Source organism: Cupressus sempervirens, chromosome 10 (genome assembly GCF_028749045.1).
Source record: "Cupressus sempervirens isolate cs-2001-9-10 chromosome 10, ASM2874904v1, whole genome shotgun sequence".
Taxonomy (NCBI): domain Eukaryota; kingdom Viridiplantae; phylum Streptophyta; class Pinopsida; order Cupressales; family Cupressaceae; genus Cupressus; species Cupressus sempervirens.
This window is the reverse complement of record NC_143127.1, coordinates 163,310,089-163,332,572: the sequence shown is the minus strand read 5'-3', so window position 1 is coordinate 163,332,572 and position 22,484 is coordinate 163,310,089.

Below are 22,484 nucleotides of genomic sequence, written 5' to 3'. Positions count from 1 at the left end.
GGTGGCTTTTTATCAATAAAATGACACTCTAGGATCCCATTTAGGCCCCCTCAAATCACTAACAAGTTTGAATTCGAAAATCAACATGATGGTGACCCATCCTAACACTCTCTCCCAAGTGGGTGTACTTAAACATTAATTGGAAGAAAAGAAAAGGACTAAGATCAAGTGACCTTGTGACCAACACTTTAGGTGACATGTCATCAACACATAGACAAATAAAAGTGTCATGTGACACATTGAAATACATTCCACATCACCATGACATGTCCTTAATGCATCTAAATTATGATCAAGCATTCCTTCATACAAACAAACTTACATTATTGAAAAACATATTTTCACAACGAGGCTTTTGAATCTTCTAAATATTCACCTTTGTTAAACTGTGTTCTCATAGGTTTGGAACTTGTTTCCCCCAATAGTTTCCATTGTTCAAATTTTTTGCACACTCAACTTAACTATTAGTAGTCTAATTAAATATTATAGTAATACATACAAATAAATGTAGAATGATCCAATATCATATAACTCACATTAACATATACAATTAACTTCCATCTATTCATTTCCATAAAATATTCAAAACATTGCAATATTAGAATATGCATATTAACATTTATCTTTCTTAACATAACAAAATTACCATTGTAACACTATTACAATACTTGTCTATCATAACCATGAAACACTAAGGTTATATCTGTTACATCATTAAAATAAATAAATGGATCCTAGTATATGTCTTAAGTGGAGATCACCAATATGGGAACATGTAACTAGTATCTTTTCAGTCAAGTTAAAAATAACAACATTCCTAGCAATACCCCTTTATTACATTATGAGGGAATGTGTGTTCTAACGTTAATCCCTCAAGCCAATAGAATGTTCTAAAATTATGTCATCATGATGTAACCATTTATGTTTTGTCATTGCTATAATCTACATCCATTTTTATTTCTTAGGAGAGGATTTTTTTAATTCATCTTGTTAAATATATTGAAGATATGATAAGTTACTGAGAGGGGAGGGGTGAATCAATAACTTTAAAATTCTTCCTTTAAATTCACCATAAATCCATCTATGCTACTCTGCATACATTAGTACTAAAAGATAAAACATTCATCACACAAGAGAACACAATGTTTTGGTAACCCAGAAATTTTCCAAATAGAAAGTAAAACTGGGGTGGGGATGATACCCACAAAACTTCACTACTACAACACAAAGTTGGCCTGTCAAGGCTTACATTGACTAGCCCTAGGAAGATATGTTATCATATAATGGGTTGAGAGGGGTCAAAGCATACCATATGACCCATTTAGATCTATTCAAACACATGATCTATTTCCCTAGGATGATACCCACAAAACTTCACTATTGCAGTAAAAAGTTGGCTTGTTAAGGCTTACATTGACCACTTTTGGTGATCTACCCTATTAGGAGCACAAAGGACTGCTAGGTCCACCTTGTTAGAGGATTTACAAACATACAATGAAGTATGCACTCAATTAACAAATTTATACAAAGACTGTTAAGTCTACTTTGTTAAAGGATTTAGAAACTACTTCACCTATTATGATGAAGCAGTGGATCTACATACAACTGACTGCTGAAAAGATCCTTTATGCACTGATCACCTTATGTGATAGATATGACTTTTCTACTTCTGTATTGACCTTGCTGCATTCCTTAAACTATTGTTGATAATCCTTCACATGTTCTTCTCAAAAATTACTTCAATATACTTCAATATGCTGATATCTTACAATACATCTTACATATATAACTTTCCAATTTACAAAATTTCAAGGTCAGCCAAAAAAAAAGTGAACAACACATTACAAAGTTGGCCCAATAGTAAATAACTTAGGTTCACTGAATTGACTCGATGACCTTCTGATACTCGACATCCACTGTATTACATGGCATCATCATGCACTTGGTAGAAGTGATGGCTTGATCCATACTAATCACTTGATGTAGTTTTGAACTCGGTGACCATTGGTGAATAGGTAGATGTAGTGTCACTCGGTAGATATTGCATTTTGAGTTTACCTTGCTTCACTCAGTAAACACTAATTCTTCCTATGCTCGGTTTACACTAAATTTCCATGACACAAGCTTACTACTCGGTAGAAACTATGAGGCTTGGTAGACACCAAGAAGCTTCACATTGCCTGTATTCACTCGATAGCCACTATTCTACTCAGTGTAAACTGCTGAATACTTCAAAGCTTGGTTAACACTAGAATGCTTGGTGAGTGTAGGAAATTGAGTTCTGAGCTCGGTAGCTCTACTGATATAGATAAGTGTTGTCACTAATGGCAATAATAAATTAAGGCCAACAATCTCCCCCTTTGGCATTAGTGACAAAACACTTATAAGCCAAAACATATGTGAACAATCTTACTAGATTTTGGTTTTTTCAAAATTGATCTTTGTAAAGCTCTTGCATATACATTTCTACATATATTTCCTTGATGGCACATAATGTATATAAAAAGATACTTATGTACATAGCTATACACATATACATGCTAACTCTATTGAGTGTTATCTCCCCCTTTCACTTATACCAATATCTCTCCTTATATACAGTGATTCCCCCTTTTTATTTATACTGATATTTCTCCCCCTTTTTGACAGTAATGTCAAAGGGCTATATATACTATCTAGATAGTTACACCAAAATGAGATAGAAATTATTGATGTACCTTGAGGATGAGGGAAAATGAGTTATTCGAATTCTCTTGCAAAATTTGGCAGGTGGAGAGAGTAATCTAAACTTTTACTGATAATTTGATCATGTGATCAACCACTGAGAAATTCTGATCCTAAACCAATGTTTTGCAATGAGCAATATGTTTTTGCATTGTATCCATTATTGGCAAGACCATGTTCTGAATATCAATCAAATTTTCTCTTATTCTTTCTTTGTCTCTTAGAAGTTCTGCATGTATGTCTACCAGATATTTCACTTTGGTGTGATGAGAGGAGTTGGAAGAGGGGTCAATCTACAACTTTGATGCACTTGATTACATGTCAGCATCAATCTTATTTAGCTTCTCCTTTATTCCATTGGTAAAACCAGAGACATCACAAAGTTTTGCAAAAAGTGATGCTGCACTATTAAAAGAATTTTCAAAATTAGCCAAAAATGTGGACAACTCAACTTGTTTGATTGCAATCTACTAAGAAATATGCTCTAGCACCTTGTTATCAAACTTCCTTTCAGCCTTTTCAATTAGTTTCTCTTATCTAGAGGAGTCCTCAATAGATTTTTGTATAGCCTCTTCTAACTGAATCAAAATATGTTGAGTGGAATCCACTTCAACTCCTATAGCATCTATAATTATATTCTTGGCATTTTCAATTATTCTATACTCCTTGTCCCTTTCAGACCTTAACTACTTCTGTGTAGCTTTCTTCTTTATGATTTGACTTGCTAATCTCATCTCTTCAATGGTAGTAGTGTCAAAGTCAATCTTAGGAATTACTATCTTTGTGTCTAAAACTATATCTTCTTCAATTCCTTTTCTAGTGATCAGAAGTTTCAATGGTTTCCTTTGTTCTACTTCTATGATTATTGGTTTGGCCTTTTGAACAGACACAATAGTGGAGAAGAAGGGCTAGTAGTGAAAAATGAGATAGGGCTTAAGGATTAAATGCCAATAGGAGTACTAACTAAATAAAAAACTAAAACACTTCCCAAAAATGGTGCCACACTTGGTAGAGTACCCATAGAAATATCTAAACTAACTAGAATCAAAGTGGATGCAGATAATACTGATGAAAAAAAAACTATAGAGCTATCTGGAATCAATGAAGACAAAATTGTAGAACTTACTATTGCACTTACTGATGATGCAAGAGTAGAGGGAGCTAACTCTATAGCTAAAGAAGTAATAGTTAGCTTGGTGGATGAAGTGCTTGACACTTCCATTATAGATACCTAGAGCTATGAGGTGGCTAGTGAAGATTGAGCAATTGATGTTACTGTTGTGCTCACAATCTCACTAGTAGAAGTTATCTCCATAAATGTGACAATATGCGGTGGAGTATGAGGAAGAGATGCAATTGCTTCAGCTACTATTCTGACTGGATCATCTTCATCCTTTTTTTTCCTCTTTTTCTTCTTCCTCCTTTTCTTCTTCTTCCTTCTCCTCTGTTAGAGCATGCAATTCTCCTACTGTTACTATGATTGAAGGAGTATTGTCATCATCATCATTGTTGTCACTACTGTCATTATCTTTAATTTGAATAGTTTCTTCTGATGGTTTGTTGAGATGATATATATCTCTCCAAATGTTTGAGGCATGCTTAACGACTAATTTTATATTCTTTGTTAATATGAAGCATGTGTTAAGCTTTAGAATAATTCTATCTTCATGCTCTTTTAATGCCTTCTTCACTTCTGAATCAATCAGATTTGGTACCAACTATCTTAGCTATTGTTCAAAGATGTCCTTTCTAGTTTGCACCATCCTCTCCCATCTAACATTGATTTTAGCAAAAATATCTGCATGGATTTGAGGTTGTATTTATGCAGGGGAGTATTTCCAAATACCCATCTTTTCCACAACTAAGTCCTCAATCTCTTTTTGCTTAGCTGGAGTCCGAGTCTCATATTTGAGAACTTTGAAGTTGCAAATTCTTGCTCCAACTCTTAACTATTTCATCCTTTCCTCAAATGTAGGTGTAGAGTAGATAAATATAGGTTCAATTTTTCCTTTCCTAGCTCTCTTGGAGAACACTATAGTTGGTTGCTTCTGAGGTTTGGTGAAAATTACTTTACCTTTATTCCTCATTGGTTCCTCTTACTTTGATTCTTCTTCTTCTTCTTCATATTCCTCCTCTTCACCCTCACCCTTGCCCTTGGTAAGCATTAGAGGACCTTCAACTATCTTCAATTTAGAAATTATCTTCTTACCTCTACTAAGAGCTTGAGGAATCTTAATACTGAGCTCTATCCTCTTTTTGGCTTCCTCATATGTGCCAAATGTAGGAAGATTAGGATTGGCTGGCTCATTAACTAATGCCTCAATGATGTTTCTAGCTTCATCAATGTTAATTTCATAAGGCAATGGTTTTACCCATGACACTCTTGGTATGACTGCTTGAATATACACTCTGTCATAGTCCACCATGAAACATATATCATCCTTGTAGTCTTCTAGAATCTTGGGTGAGATATGAAATCTGTTGTTCATTTTCTCCTTGAACACCTCAAAATAGTTAGCCAACACCCTTTCAAAGTTTTCATCCATTTCTTCAATAAATTCATTTATCTAATAAAGAACAGGGGTGTCTTTCCTCCACATGAGTGTGCCCTTAGATGGAAAGAATTTTTGAACATAAAAGAACAAGCAAACAAGTAATGAACCAAACTTGAAGGAATTTTTCTTGGAAGTCTTCACACTTTCAATGATTTTGTTCAATTGCTTCAGTAACACATCTGATAGATCAAATTTGAGATTATTCTTTATAACCTTGTATGCTAGGTCAATTGTCTCACAAGGAATGTTGTTTAACTGACTTGAGCTATAGATCTTATGTGCAATGATGTGGATGCCAAACCTAAGTTCTATGTCAATGACATTGTTTATTTTCAAACCTCTATCATCCCACTCTACTAGGGTTTTCTTTTGTAGTTCCTCCTGACCTAGGGTTTTGGTTGACTTAGCTTTGCTTAGTATTGGTAGACCTGTAACCTTGTGTATCATCTTCTTTGTAATCAGAATGGGTTGCTCCAATCATAATTGACCACAATGGAACCAAATCAATATATACCTTATCCATTTTACTTGGAAGTTTCATGGCATGTGAGGGATATGAGTTAATCCTTTCATTTCCAAATGCTTATGTTCGGGTTTCAAAACTCCATCAACACACATTTCAGCTAGGGCATTATCCATTTATAATGTCCCTCATTCTTGAATAGTAGATTTAAAATGAGTTCTTATGTCGTTAATTAGGAGTACCTTTGGTGGGATTTGTGATTGAGCACCATAAGGATCAAGTGATTTAGTAATGGTCAGAACGATTTTGAAGTTTGGTGCTTTCCATTCGATGCCCTTAAACAACATTTCAAAACCCTCCTTTGGTTTAGTGCTACTTCCATTGGTAGATGCCATCACTGCTCAATAGATATAGAATTTGTAAAGATCTCACTATTAAATAACTTGGAAATACTGTAATGCTCTTTCAAATCACTCTGCTCTTCGAATGTTGTGAATGTAGGGAAAAAAAGAAGTCAAAATTGCCCCTTTTGTTGAGAAATTTTCATAAATGCTCTATGCCATTATGACATAGTGCATGACAAACTATCATCCATTGACCTAACTCAGCAAGAGTATCAACTTAGCAAACAAACCAAATTTCCTTGGTGAATTCTGATACAATTGGTGAAATATAACCTTTATATGATCCTTGTGTATTTGGAATACTGATTGGATCATTTGCATTCCTCATATTTTTTGGAACTACTTATGATTTTCTTGTTGAGTACAACTCCAACACATTCTTAAAAATTTAGTTTGAGTTGATGAAGTCACCCACTTCTTGAGTGACTTCACTTCTATGATTTGAGCTTATAGCCTCAGTAGATTTAGGAATCCATTGCTACCTCATTTGTTTCCTTATGTTGTCAGCCCTTTCTTTCTTTTCATCTTCAACTTTTCTTATATTCATGTAGTTTTGAGCTATATGACCAAGTTCAATGCATGTGTAACACCTTATAGTAGTATCCTTTCTTAGATGACGCCTTGCATAATTTATGCCAGTGTGTCCATATTCTCCACAATAATGACATCTATACCAGGTATTGTAGTCCCATCCAAATATTGCCTTTACAAGTTGTTCAGCTGGATTGAATGATTTGGATCTGCATTGAGATGCCTAGTGACCATGCTTTTTGCATCTATGACATTTACCTTCAAATTTTGGTTTCTCCTTGCATTCATTGGCTTTGTGACCATGCTAATTGCAGTTGTATCACTTTCCATTGAATTTTTCTTTTCCATTGCTCCAACATTTGTTTGATGTATGAATAATTTTCCCACAATGATTGGTTTTTGATTCCTTTTTTCACCTTGCTTGGAAGATTCACCTTCTTCTTCATTGTATCCAAGTCCTACTTTACCTTTTTTCCTATGAAGATTTTACTCATTTTTCTGATTCAATTGATTCATGTCTTCTTGAGATTTCATCATTCTCTCATTGATTTGTTTTTCAGCATTTAGGTCATTCTTTAGTTTTTCAATGATTTGTTTTTCAAATCTTAGTTCAATGATTTTCTTTTTAGATCTCAGTTCTCTCATTTTTCTTACATTAATTTCTCTTTCAAAATTTAGATAATTTCTTATTCTTTCATTTTGTACTTTGAGAATCTTGGTTTCTTCATTTGCTTCAATGATTTGATCAATAAGGTCTTCATACTGATTGGATTGATTTTGTTCTTCATTGTTTCTTGCCTCTAAGTCTTCATTTTCCTTATTCCTTTGTTCCAAAATCTCACATAGCCTGATTGATTGAATTTCTTGTTCTTTTTTGAGTTTCCTTACTTCTTCTTATAGAGAGCCATTCTTTGCTAGGAGTTCTTTGATTGCCTCATTAGCTTCATCTGAACTACTTGATGGAAAAAGGTCTTCAATCTTTTCTTCAACATACTGATGGTCATCCATTTGTGTTGCAAGTTCCTTCCTTCTTTTTAGGGATTCAAAAAGATGTTCTTTTGCTTCCTTGAGTTAAGTTATGGCCATCTCTAGATCTAGCTTTTCATTTTTGATTGCCTTGTTAAGTCTAAATATCTCCATTTGTCCTTAGATCTTTGCTCAAGCTATTAAAATTTATCCTGAGAACCATAAAGCTCCGATACCAATTGTTTGAAATATTGAAGATATGATAAGTTACTAAGAGGGGAGGGGTGAATCAGTAACTTTAAAATTCTTCCTTTAAATTCACCATAAATCCATTTATGCTATTGCATACATTAGTACTGAAAGATAAAACATTCATCACACAAGAGAACACAATGTTTTGGTAACCCAGAAACCTTCCAAATAGAAAGTAAAACTAGGGTGGGGATGATACCCACAAAACTTCACTATTGTAGCACAAAGTTGGCCTGTTAAGGCTTACATTGACCACTTTTGGTGGTCTACCTTGTTAGGAGAACAAAGGACTGCCAGGTCCACCTTGTTAGAGGATTTACAAACATATAATGAAGTATGCACTTGGTTAAGAGATTTATAAAAAAACTATTAAGTCTACCTTGTTAAAGGATTTATAAACTACTTCACCTATTATGATGAAGCAATGGATCTACATACAACTGACTGCTGAAAAGATCCTTTATGCACTGATCACCTTATGTGATAGATATGACTTTTCTGGTTTTGTATTGACCTTGTTGCATTCCTTAAACTACTGTTGATAATCCTTCACATGTACTTCTCAAAAATTACTTCAATAAACTTCAATACACTGATATCTTACAATACATCTTACATATATACCTTTCCAATTTACAAAATTTCAAGGTCTGCCAAAACACAAGTTAACAACACATTACAAAGTTAGTCCAATAGTATATAACTTGGGTTCACTGAATTGATTCGATGATCATCTGATACTCAACATCCACTGCATTACATGACATCATCATTCACTTGGTAGAAGTGAAGGCTCAGTCCATACTAATCACTTGATGTAGTTTTGAACTCAGTGACAATTGGTCACTTGGTAGATGTAGTGTCACTCGGAAGATACTACATGTTGAGTTTACCTTGCTTCACTTGGTAAACAATACTTTGTCCTATGCTCGATTTACACTAAATTTACATGACATGAGCTTACTGCTCTGTAGACACTATGAGGCTCAGTAGACACTGAGAAGCTTCACATTACCTATATTCACTTGGTAGCCACTATTCTACTTGATGTAAATTGCTTAATACTTCAAAGCTTGGTTAACACTAGAATGCTCAGTGAGTGTAGGAAATTGAGTGCTGAGCTTGGTAGCTATACTGATATAGATAAGTGTTGTCACTAATGGCAATAATAACTTAATGCCAACACATCTTTCCTAATTTGGCTAGTGAATCATTCTATAAATCCCTTGATCGTGTCCCTAGCTAGAACATCTAGAGTTTCATCTTTATGTGATCTTATCTATTGAACCTAATGTTATTGAATGAGTATTATACTTCCAATAACCAAAATCTACTTTAATCTCTAATAGGATCTCATAATTCATTATTAGTAACAAAAATTTCAATCATAACCTAACTAACTCCTAATCATATTTATTTCATCAAGATCTATAATAGGGTACTATTGTGGGCCTTACACAATCTAGTAGATTGAACAACATGTCATATATTGCAATCAATTTTGGATACAAAATTATAAAAAAGATCATGAATACAATCTTGTCTAGCTACAATTAGAATAACTTATGAAGAATCTAGAAGCAGTAAGAAAAGCTAAGAACACATCATGTAAGTTTGTTTCCCGATTAGTTTAAATATTTTTTGATGTACATAACTATTCCTCTACCATTAGAAGGATTACATGGGACATAAATAAAAATTCTATAAGTTAGTTGAATGAACTAATACATAGATTTAGAGATAACTTTAAATTAGTTATGAAAACACATTTTGTGAATTCAAAACTAAAATAGGATGAGGGTTCCAAAATCAATTGTGAATAAGTATTATGATGGAATTTATTTCATTTCAGATATATATTTTGCATACACATATGCAATAATACCTAGGGTAGCATGGTTGAGGCCTATGCCATATTAAGTAAATGATGATGATAGATAAACAAATATTAGTGCACTATTGGAAGATGATATAGATGCCAGTGTCGAGTGGTTTTGCACATATGAGAGAGTTATTGCCAAGTTCACTACTGAAGCTACCACACTTAAGGTAGGAAAGAAAAAGAAAAGAAAAGTTTCTGAGGCTAGTCAAATGAAAGGAGGAAAAGTGTTAGGACAACCCTCAGAGGCTAAGGAAGGCAAGGGCAAAGAGCTTGTAGTTGTGGAGGAAAAAGTCACGAAGAAAAGGAAGGTTGTGATAATTGAACCAAAGGTAAAGGAAGACCTTCAAAAATATGTGCAAGAAATGGTGACCTCATCAAAACCAAAATGAAATTTTTTAATCTTAATAAGAAGAGAAACACAACTTACTATCGAGTTACTACTAGGAAGTTCATCAAAGAACAGAAGACAGGAAGATGAGCAAGCAAAAAAGAAGAAGAAGTTGATAGTTGAGTAGGAGGAGGAAGAAGACAAAAGGAAATAATCTAATGAGAACAAAAAAATAAAAGTTGCAAAGGCACTCCCTCCAATGACTATAGATCAGTTATGTGAACAACTAATAGAATCCAAAAAATATTTTGGCTCTTAAAGATTTACAGTATGATTTTGTGAGGAATGAAGACCAAGATAAACTTGACGAATCTTTAATTGATATGATCAATTTTTCATGAACACCAATGGAAATAGAAATTTTAATTCTTGTGGGATTGTATAACATAATATAAGCCAAATAGAAATGGGCATTGACCATAGAGAAGAAAATCAGAGAAACAAATTAGCACAAGTTATGCCAAATTTGGGTAAGATAGAAATGTCTACAATACTTAGTGAATCTATAAAGAAATTTATGCCAAGGGATAGGGCTTACAAGGTTTTAATGAAAAAAGTTCCTAAAGTTGAAGGAAGGATATGGAGTACTTACTCTAACTGAAGAGGTGAGGAAAGGTCAAGATGCTACAAAAATAAAATGGAAGAACTTATCAGTTTTATCAAATTTAATGATAATACTATCACAATTGAAGATGATACTAACCCCCCTCTACCTAATCAAAATGTACTCATAGAATAATAAATTCAAGGATTGATGGACGACTCAAAAACTATGTAAAAATCTAGTTCTGGTATAGGTAATTGAATATACAAAGCTTGAAGAGATGAAGAATGATGATGCTAAATTCACACAAGTTATAGAGGATACAAGTTTTGAACAACTTGGTAAGGTATTGACTATATATTTCCCACCAATGACTTGTATGAAAAATTTAAAAAGGAAGATAATTTTGAGAAAGTTTCAAGCACAAAGTTGGTATATGAAGAAATTTTATAGAAAGAGCAAGAGGAAACTCAAGCTATCATTTATATTTAGAGTGTAAAGGTTCCAAAACCAACACAAATGACACCTATAGAATAGGTCATATCTACACTAGTGCAACAACCAAAGGAGAGCTGAAGTGAGAAAGGGAAGCAGTTACAACTATCACTGTCAAGTGACATACCCTCAAGATCTCATGTTATGGCTCATAGAGAAGAGGATAATGATGAGTTAGTAGACCTTAATGAGGTAAATATTTTACCTACACATGATTTGAATAATCTTACTTTAGAGAAGATGCTAGAATTGCAAATATTGTTGAGTCAAAAGGCCAAACAAGAGCAACTAAACAAAGAACAGAAGAGAAGATAGGTATTGCATATTGTCAAAGATATTTTACAAACACTTTTGGTATTACAAAATAAAAATCATCAAACATATAATTATGGATCAACTAATATATATTATTGATAAAATTTGAACAAGGGAAATAGTAGCAAATGAGAAATTTGTACAATGGTCTAAGAGAATAATGGAGCATAAATTATTGCAAAAAATCTTGCATGACCTTGTATCAAGACAAGTCGATCTTTAAATAACTATTATGCAATTGGAAATAGTGTTCAAAACAATAAATTCTTTATATCTCAAATCGTGTGATATAGATTTCTTTATAGTAGATACAAAAAGATCACTACAACTACTACATGAAAGTATGAAGACTAATGTTCACTTATTGAGAAAGCACACAAGTTCAAGCTCATCTTCATTTGGTGAACCCATATTTTGTTAGAAAGGATAGCTAAACTCTCAGCTAAATATGCAGAAATACAGACTAAGTTGGTATTAATTCAACTTTAATTATTGTGAAAAATAGATATAATTTATTAGGTTATTTTTGTTGCCAAGGAGATTTTGAAGAAAGACACATTTTGTACATATTGAAGGATTCATTGACCTAGCTATTGAGGTAGAGATTCAGTTTCAAATTTTGGATAAGGTACAAGATAGATAGAAGCAATGCTATGCCATTATTGTGGCAAGTCATTAATTTCTTTTTGAGAAATTCTAAATCACCCCATTCCTAGCTGCCATCAGTGATAGAAACAAGGGGGATAAGTGAAAGACAAAAGAAGAAAGGAAGAAGTAACAAGGGCAAGTTAGAGATAGAGTTAGAGTTAAAGAAGAAGATGTCTATAATGTTTGGTCTTTTGAAGAGAGTACATTATAAAGAAATGATTTCATAAAAAAAATAAAAAATCCACTAATATCAAAGGGGGGGATTAATGATCTCTAATCCTATATTTTGGATTAGTGACCAATCCATTAGTCATTCCCATGTCATTTACTAGGAAAGGTTACAAAGTCATCGCTATGACTGATTTACCTAGTAAAGGCTGAGTAGAATAATGATATTTGAGTATTCAATTAAGATCGATAAGAAATGTGAGTCAAGGAATATAACTATGATCCAAGTAACTTAGTGATGATGAAGCCTATTCAGAATTTATCAAATGCTAAGTTCATAAACTTATTGAAATCAAGAAACAACATACATGGTTTTGATATGTGAGTTTATAATGGCACAAACTCATATGTGGTTTTGGTTGACATTTCTATGAGATTTAATATCTATGGAGCTAGATCATATTCTAATTACACATCATTAGTAGAAGGTTATGATCCTTAGATAAACAATTCAACCAATTACAAAAAGGGATAGACACAGAAAAAGATGATGAAGTTTTAATTATTGATCAAGGTCTAGAAGCTTCACATAAAATCAATTTAAGAAGGATTCTAACTATAAAAGTAGTATGAGAGAGAGGACAAAGAGGGAGATAGAAAATAGTTACCTACATAAGAAGTATGTGCATGTGAAGGAGCAATAGTGGAGTTACAGAGATAGATCCAATAGAGAGCAATTAGAGCAATGAAGGATTGAACATATATATCAAATTAGGAGAATAAAATAAGAGATTGAGGAAAGAGGAGACCCAAGATCCGCATACTAAGGGTTAGGTACTGAATCAATGATATAACCTGCCAATCTCAACTCACAGAGAAATTCATAAATTCATAAAAAAACATAGTACAAATTCAAACACTCAATTTTCCATTCCTTAGAATTGCCTCTACATGGATTTCTAACTCCATTAAATAACAACTACTGCAAAAACTAGGAAATTTCCAAATTTGGTAGATTTTGACAACTGGAAAAACATGCCATTTTTGGTAACTTCTAAAAAATATTCGAAAGCAATTTCAAAGTTTCCTAAATCTACCCTTTAAACCAAAAAGGTAGATTGCTAACTAATCTCTTAAATTTAGAAGTTATTACAAAGTAAGAAAATCAAAAGTAACACCTAAGATATTTTAAAACTAAAATTTAGAGGTCAAAATGGAATTTCTAGATCTCAAAAAAAATCAAAACCACCCAATAGAGTTCGCTTAGTTGGAATCCACCTCAACTATAAAGAAATCAAAGATTATGAAATAAGGACAACTTATGATAATTTATGTGTAGATGGAATTCTTAAATATAAATTCAAAATAGTTTTAGACAAAGGGATGACTTGTGCCCTAGATTTTCCTAAAGTTTTCAAGAATGAATGGATAGGGATTGTTCTAAGGTGAGTTCATGTCATTAAGTATGGATGGAAGAAAAACTAATAAAGAACAACAAGTTGATCATTTGAAGATTAATTGGGTATCCTACATTGGATCGACCTAAAATAATGAGTGGTGCACAAATGAAATTGAAAACCTAACCACGAAAAAGTGGAATGATCATGGAATGTTAATAGACAAGATTGAGGATCCACTGATTGAATTCATTATTTGCATAATTATACACAAGTTTTATCAATCTAGCAGATTGAACAACATGTCATGTGTTGTAGTAGATTTTGGATACAAAATTGTAAGAAAAATCATGAATACAATCTTGTCGAGCTACAATTACAATAACTTATGGAGAATCTGGAAGCAATAAGAAAACCTAAGAACATATCATGTAAGTTTGGTTCCCTATTAGATTAAATATTTTTCTATGTACATAAAAATTCCCCTACCATAGGAAGGATTACATGGGACATAAAAAAAACTTCTATAATTCAGCTAAATGAACTAATACATAGATTGGGAGATAATTTTGAATTAGTTATGGAAATCTATTTTGATGAATTCAATACTAAAATGAAGAATAAGATAAGGGTTCCAAAATCAATTGTGGATAAGTATTATGATGAAATTTATTTCATTTTGGATATAGATTTTGTATACACATAAGCATTAATATCTAGGATAGCATGGTTGAGACCTATGCCATATTAGGTAAATGATGATGATACATCAGCAACTGTCATTGCACTATTGGAAGATGATATAAATGCTAGTGTTGAGAAATTTCACACATATGAGAGAGTTATTGACAAGTTGACTATTGAAGCTACCACAGCTAAGGTAGGAAAGAAAAAAGAAAAGAAAAGTTTCTGAGGCTAGTCAAATGAAAGGAGAAAAAGGGTCAGGCCAACCCTCATAGGCCAAGGAAGGCAAGGGAAAAGAGCTTGTAGTTGTGGAGCAAAGGGTCACAAAGAAAAGGAAGGTTGTGATAATTGAACCAAAGGTAAAGGAAGACCTTAAAAAAGATGTGAAAGAAATGGTGACCCCACCAAAACCAAAAGGAAAATTTTTAATCACAATAAGAAGAGAAACACAACTTACTATCGAGCAACTACTACAAAGTCCATTAAAGAAGAGAAGGCAGGAAGATGAGCAAGTAGAAAAAAGAAGAAGTTGATAGTTGCATAGGAGGAGGAAGAAGATGAAAGGACATAATTTGATGAGAACAAAAAAATACAAGTTGCAAAGGTATTCCCTCCAATGACTATAGATTAGGTATGTGAACAACTAATATAATCCAAAAAATATGTTAGCTCTTAAAGATTTAAAATATGATTCTTTGAGAAATGAAGACTAAGATAAACTTGAAGAATCTTTAATTGATATGATGATCAATTTTTCATGAACACCAAGGGAAATGGAAACTAGAATTCCTATGGGATTGTATAACATAATATATTCCAAATGGAAATGGGCATTGACTGCAGAGAAGAAAATAACAGAAACAAGATTAGAACAAGTTATGCCAAATTTGGGTAATACAAAAATGTTTGCAACACTTAGTGAACCTAACAAGAAATTTATGCCAAGGGATAGGGAATATATTGAATACTTACTCCAACTAAAGAGGTGAGGAAAGGTCAAGATGCTACAGAACCACCAGTTGAAGATGATAAAGAAGTAGAAAAGCTTATAAAAAATTTTGAAGAACTTATCAGTTGTATGAAATTTAATGATAATACTATCACAATTGAAGATGACACTGACTCCCCTCCACCTAATCAAAATTTACTCATAGAAGAATAAATTCAAGGATTGATGGAGGAATCAAGAAAACTATGTAAAAATCCACTTCTGGTATAGGTAATTGAATATCCAAAGATTGAAGGATGAAAAATGATGGTGCAAAATTTACACTAGTTATAGAGGATACATGTGTTGAAAAACTTGGTAAGGTATTGACTATATATTCCCCACCAATGACTTGTATGAAAAATTTGAAAAAGGAAGATAATTCTAAGAAAGTTTCAAGCACAAAGTTGGTAGATGAAGAAACTTTATAGAAAGAGTAAGAGGTAACTCAATCTCTCATTCAAATGTCAACTATAAAGGTTTCAAAACCAACACAAATGACACCTATAAAATAGGTCATATCTACATTAGTGCAACAACCAAAGGAGAGGTCAAGTGAGAAAGGGAAGTAGTTACAACTATCACTGTCGAGTGATATACCCTCAAGATCTCATGCTATGACTCATACAGAAGAGGATGATGATGAGTTAATAGACTTTAGTAAGGTAAATATTTTACCTACATATGATTTGAATAATATTACTTTAGAGAAGATGCAAGAATTGCAAATATTTTTGAGTCAAAAGGCCAAACAAGAACAATTGAAGAAAGAACAGAAGAGAAGATAGGTATTTCATATTGTCCAATATATTTCTACAGATGCTTTTGGTATTACAAATGAAAATCATCAACATATAATTATGGATCAACTAGTATATATTATTGATAAAGTTTAGACAAAGGAAATAGAAACAAATGAGAAATTGGTAAAACAGACTAAGGGAATAATGGAGCATTAAGTATTGCAAAAATTCTTCGATGACATTGTATAAAGACAAGTTGAGCTTTAACTAACTATTACACAATTGGAAATAGTGTTGAAAGCAATAATTTCTTTATATCTCAATTTGTGTGATATAGATTTCTTTATAGTAGATACAAAAAGATCACTACAACTACTACATGAAAGTATTAAGACTAATGTTCACTTATTGATAAAGAACACTAGTTCAAGTTCACCTTCATTCGATGAACCCATATTTAGTCAGAAAGGTTAGCTAAACTCTCAACTAAATATGCAGAAATATAGACTAAGTTGGCATTAATTCAACTTCAATTATTGCAATAAATAGATCATATTCTATGAGATTTCTATGAGATTTAATATCTATAGAACTAGATCATATTCTAATTACACATTATTAGTAGAATGTTATGATCCTTAGATAAACAATTCAACCAATTAGAAAAAGGGATAGACATGGAAAAAGATGATGAATTTTTAATCATTGATCAAGATCTAGAAGCTTCACATGAAATCAATTTAAGAAGGATTCTAATCGTAGAAGCAATATGATAGAGAGAACAAAGAGGAAGATAGAAAATAGTTACATTCATAAGAAGTATGTGCATGTGAAGGAGCAACAATGAAGTTACAAAGATGGATCCAATAGAGAGAAATCAAAGCACTGAAGGATTGAACATATCTATCAAATTAGGAGGATTAGATAAGAGATTGAGGAAAGAGGAGACCCAAGATCATCTTATAAAGCATACCAAGGATTAGATATTAAATCAGTGATGTAGCAGGCCAATCTCAACTCATAGAGAAACTAATAAATTCATAACAAAACATAATACAGATTCAAACTCTCAATTGTTCATTCCTGAAAACTATTTCTACATGGATCTCTAACTCCATTAAATAAAAAATACCACAAAAATAGGAAATTTCCAAATTTGGTAGATTTTGACAACTGGTAAAACATGCCATTTTTGGTAACTTCTAAAAAACCTCTAAAAGAAATTTCAAAGTTTCCTAAATCTACCCTTTAAAACAAAAAGGTGGATTTCCATCTAATCTCCAAAATTTAGAAAGAAATTTCAAAGTTGTTACAAAGCAAAACAACAAAAAAAACACCTAAGATATTTTAAAACTGAATTTCAAAGGTCAAGATGGAATTTTTGGCTATCGAAAAAATAATCAAAATGGCCCCAATAGAGTTAGCTTAGTTGGAATCCACCTCAACTATAGATAAATCAAAGATTATGAAATAAGGACAACTTATGATAATTTATGTGCATATGGAATTCTTAAATATAATTTATGTGCAAATGGATAAGGATTATTCTAAGTTGAGTTCATGGCATGAACGTATGGTTGGAAGATAGATCAATAAAGATAAAAAATGTGATCTTTTGAAGAGTAACTAGGTATCCTACATTGGATCGACCTAAAATAATGAGTGGCACAAAAAATGAAATTGAAAACTTAACCAAGGAAAAGTGGAATGATCATGGAATGTCAATAGACAACATTGAGGATCCACTAATTGAATTCATTGTTCGCATAATTGTACACATGTTTTCTCAATCTAGCATATTGAACAACATGTCATGTGTTGCAGTAGATTTTGGATACAAAATTGTAAAAAAAATCATGAATACAATTTTGTTGAGCTACAATTACAATAACTTATGGAGAATCTAGAAGCAGTAAAAAAAGATAGGAATACATTATGTAAGTTTGGTTCCCTATTAGTTTAAATATTTTTCTATGTACATAACTATTCCCCACCATTGGAATGATTACATGGGACATAAAAAAAACTTCTATAGGTCAGTTGAATAAATTGATACATAGATTGGAAGATAATTTTAAATCAATTATGAAAAATTATTTTGATGAATTCAAAACTAAAATGAAGAATAGGATAAGGGTTCCAAAATCAATTATGGATAAGTATTATGATGAAATTTATTTCATTTTTGGATATAGATTTTGTATACACATAAGAATTAATACCTAGGGTAGCATGGTTGAAACCTATGCCATATTAGGTAAATGATAATGATATATCAGCAGTTGTTAGTGCACTATTGGCAGACGACATAGATGCCAGTGTCGAGTAGATTGGCACATATGAGAGAGTTATTGCCAAGCTGACTACTAAAGCTAGCACACCTAAGGTAGGATAGAAAATTTTCTAAGGCTATTCAAATGAAAGGATGAAAAGGGTCAAGACAACCCTTAGAGGTCGAGGAAGGCAAGGACAAAGAGCTTTCAGTTGTGGAGGAAAATGTCACAAAGAAAAGAAAGGTTGTAATAATTGAATAAAAGGTAAAGGAAGACCTTCAAAAAGATGTGCAAGAAATGGTGAACCCACCAAAACCAAAAGAAATTTTTTTAATCATAGTAAGAAGAGAAACACAACTTACTATTACGCTACTACTAGGAAGTCCATCAAAGAGGAGAAAGTGGGAAGGTGAGCAAGCAAAAAAGAAGAAGAAGTTGATAGTTGCATAGGAGGAGGAAGAAGATGAAAGGACATAATCTAATGAGAACAACAAAATACAAGTTGCAAAGACACTCTCTCTAATGACTATAGATTAGGTATGTGAACAACTAATAGATTTCAAAAAATCTTTTGGCTCTTAAAGATTTGTAGTATGATTCTTTGAGCAATGAAGAGCAGGATAAACTTGAAGAATCTTAAATTGATATGATGATCAATTTCTCATGAATACCAATAGAAATTGAAGCTATAATTATTTTGAGATTTTATAACATAATATATGCCAAATGGAAATGGTCATTGACCACAAAGAAGAAAATAAGAGAAACAACATTAACACAAGTTATGCCAAATTTGGGTAAGACTAAAATGTCTACAACACTGAGTGAATCTATCAAGAAATTTATGCCAAGGGATAGTGCATACAATTTTTTAAAGAAAAAAGTTCCTAAAGGTGAAGGAAGGATATGAAGTACCTACTCCAACTAAAGAGGTGAGGAGAGGTCAAGATACTATGGGACCACTAGATGAAGATGAAGAGGAAGTACAAATGCTTACAAAAAAAATGGAAGAACTTATCAATTGTATCAAATTTAATTATAATACTATCACAATTGGGGATGACACTGACTCCCCTCTACCTAATAAAAATGTACTCATAGAAGAATAAATTCAAGGATTGATGGAGGACTCAAGAAAACTATGTAAAAATCTACTTCTAGTACAGGTAATTGAATATCCAAAGCTTGAAAAGATGAAGAATGATGATGCTAAATTGTGTTAGAAATGCTTTAGAGTAATAGGGGGTGGGGGGTGAATTAGTTATTCAAGGTCTAAATGTCCTATTCAAACTTTTTACTAAGTGTAGTGAGCCCAATCAAACTAATCATTCATCCAAGCTTTAACTTTCCTTTTCAACAAGTTACTATAAATCAACATGAAAACATAACACATGAAAGATCAATACATAAAATAGTGATTTATGTGGAAACCCAATTTGGGAAAAACCACCAATAACATGCTACTCAATTCTCACTCTTCTGAAGTGATGCCCTATGAAAGGCCTACCTTGTTAAAAGCTAGAACACACTATTAAATGTGACTTGGTTAAAGGATTTAACCACCCTATTAGAAGTGGGCCTGGTTAGAGGACTTTAGAACATTCACTTGGAATGCCACCTTGTTAAAGGATTTACAAATGGCTGTTAGACTAACCTAAGTCCATAGGATTTTTTCTTACCCTAACTAATACAATTGTTAGATAGTAACAATAAGGGGTTTTGACCTAATTACAAAATACAACTCAACTTGCAGATTTCAGATCACTTCTTAGCTCATACCAATGACCAGCTTTTAGTCTTTGCAACTCTTGACAACTTGCCCTCCTTTCAAGCTTTATCTCATTGAGTCTCCATGCTCAATGTACCAGTGCAATCATCTCTCTCTCTAACCAAATGTTGAAGTAGAGTCTTTGTGATCTATTCTTCCTTCTCCTAGATGTCTTCTCCTTGACACCCTTTCAACCACTTCATAATTTGGCACACCAGCAACTCTTGCTTCTTGGTCTATGACTTCTTAAATAGAAGTCTATAAATTCTTTTCCTACTTGATTCTCCCCTCTTTTAATTTCAATTTTTATGGGTTAGGTAGGATTCATTGAATCTAACCCATATTTTATTTCTTCTAGAAACATCATGAAGAATCCTCTTGAATTTTCTCAAAAATAGTTTACATAGAATTCTATGCTACCAACTCATCATCCTTATCCTTCGACTAGTTCACAAAATCCAAGGTAACAACTTTGTCAGCTTAGATTCAACAAATATTTGTCATTTTCAATAATGCAGTAGCTCAACACTATTGAAATTCTAATGCTCAGCACATACTGTGTTACCTGGCATCAACTGTATTTTTACTAATGCTCAGCACATGAAGTTCATTTGGTACCAACTAAGATTTTTTTGATGCTCATCACCTATTACTTTGTTTGGCACTTGAACTTCACTTGGCACCTGAAGTTTACTTGGCACACACTAGATTTTGCATTTGCTTGGCTCCAACTAAAAATTTGCTCAGCTTCAACTAGCTTTCTCGGCACCCACTGATAAACTTAGTTTAAGATTTGTAGTCAAAAGTATCTTTAGGTAGTGCTTTTGTGAAAATGTCAGCAATCTATTCCTTTGAGCTAACATATTCCATCTTCACTTGTTTGTCTTCCACCAATTCTCGTACATAGTGATACTTGATTGCAATATGCTTGATTTTTGCATGCATTACAAGGTTCTTGGATATGTTGATAGAACTTGTATTATCACAATAAAGTATCATAGGATCATTCACTTCTTCCTTCATACTTTGCAAAAAATGTTTGATCCATACAATACTGGTGCCATTGATAGCAGCTGTAACATATTTAGCTTCTGCAATGGACTATGAGGTACAACTCTTCTTTTTGCTGGTCCATGTAATCAATCTTCTTCCCAAGAATAGTGCTCCTCCACTGGTGCTTTTTTTGTCATCAATATTGCCTCCCCAATCTACATCAGTATAGGCTCTTAGTTCAAACTTTTCACTTCTCTTCTAGTACAAACCAAAGTCATAAGTTCCTTTTAGGTACCTCATTATTCTCTTTACTTCCATTAGATGATTTTTCCTTGGATTTGCAGAAAATATTTCCACTATTCCAATAGCTAATGCAATGTCTAGCCTACTATGTACAACATATTGCAACATTCCAATCATTGATCCATACATCGTCTAATTCACTCTAGCTGACTCATCATTCTTGGATAACTTATGTCCTATTACCATTGGTGTGTTGACTAGTTTTGTGTCTTCTAATCCAAATGTTTTGAGTATATCCTTGATGTATTTTGATTTGTCACAAATATGCCATGCTTCAATTGATGTACTTGCAATCCAACAAAGAATTTTATTTCTCCAAACATTGACATTTCAAACTTATGCTTCATTTGATTAGAAAAATCTTTGCATAGAACATCTTTTCCTCCAAATATTATATCATCAAAAAAGATTTCACATATCAAAATGTCTTTACCTTTTTCTACCTTGATGTACAAGTTGTTATTGTTATCTATTTTCTCAAATCCTATCTTTACAAGATATTTGTGCAGTCTGTCATACCATGCTCTAGGTGCTTATTTCTAACCATAAAGTGCCTTATGTAGCTTGCAAACCATATTCTTGTTGTTGTCATCAACAAATCCCTTAGGTTGTTCAATGTAAACTTCCTCTTCTAGTTTACCATTTAGAAAAGTAGACTTCACATCCATTTGGTAGACTTTGAAACCTTTGTATGCAACATATGCAAGTAGTGTTCTTATGCCTTCCATTCTTGCAACAGGGGCAAATGTTTCCCCATAATCCAATCTTTCTTCTTGTGCATAGACTTTGCAAACTAGTCTAGCTTTGTTTCTAGTTTTCTCATTTACCTTCATCTAAGACTTCTTCTTAGACCATTCAAGTAATTTAGCATTGGTATCTAGGTCTTCATTTTGTACCTGGTCGACTATGTTGGATAGTTTCTCTATGATGGGCTTTGTTTAATTAGGTACTTGCAAGCTAAAAGCATCTAAAAAGATATCTTTGATTTCTATCAATGTTT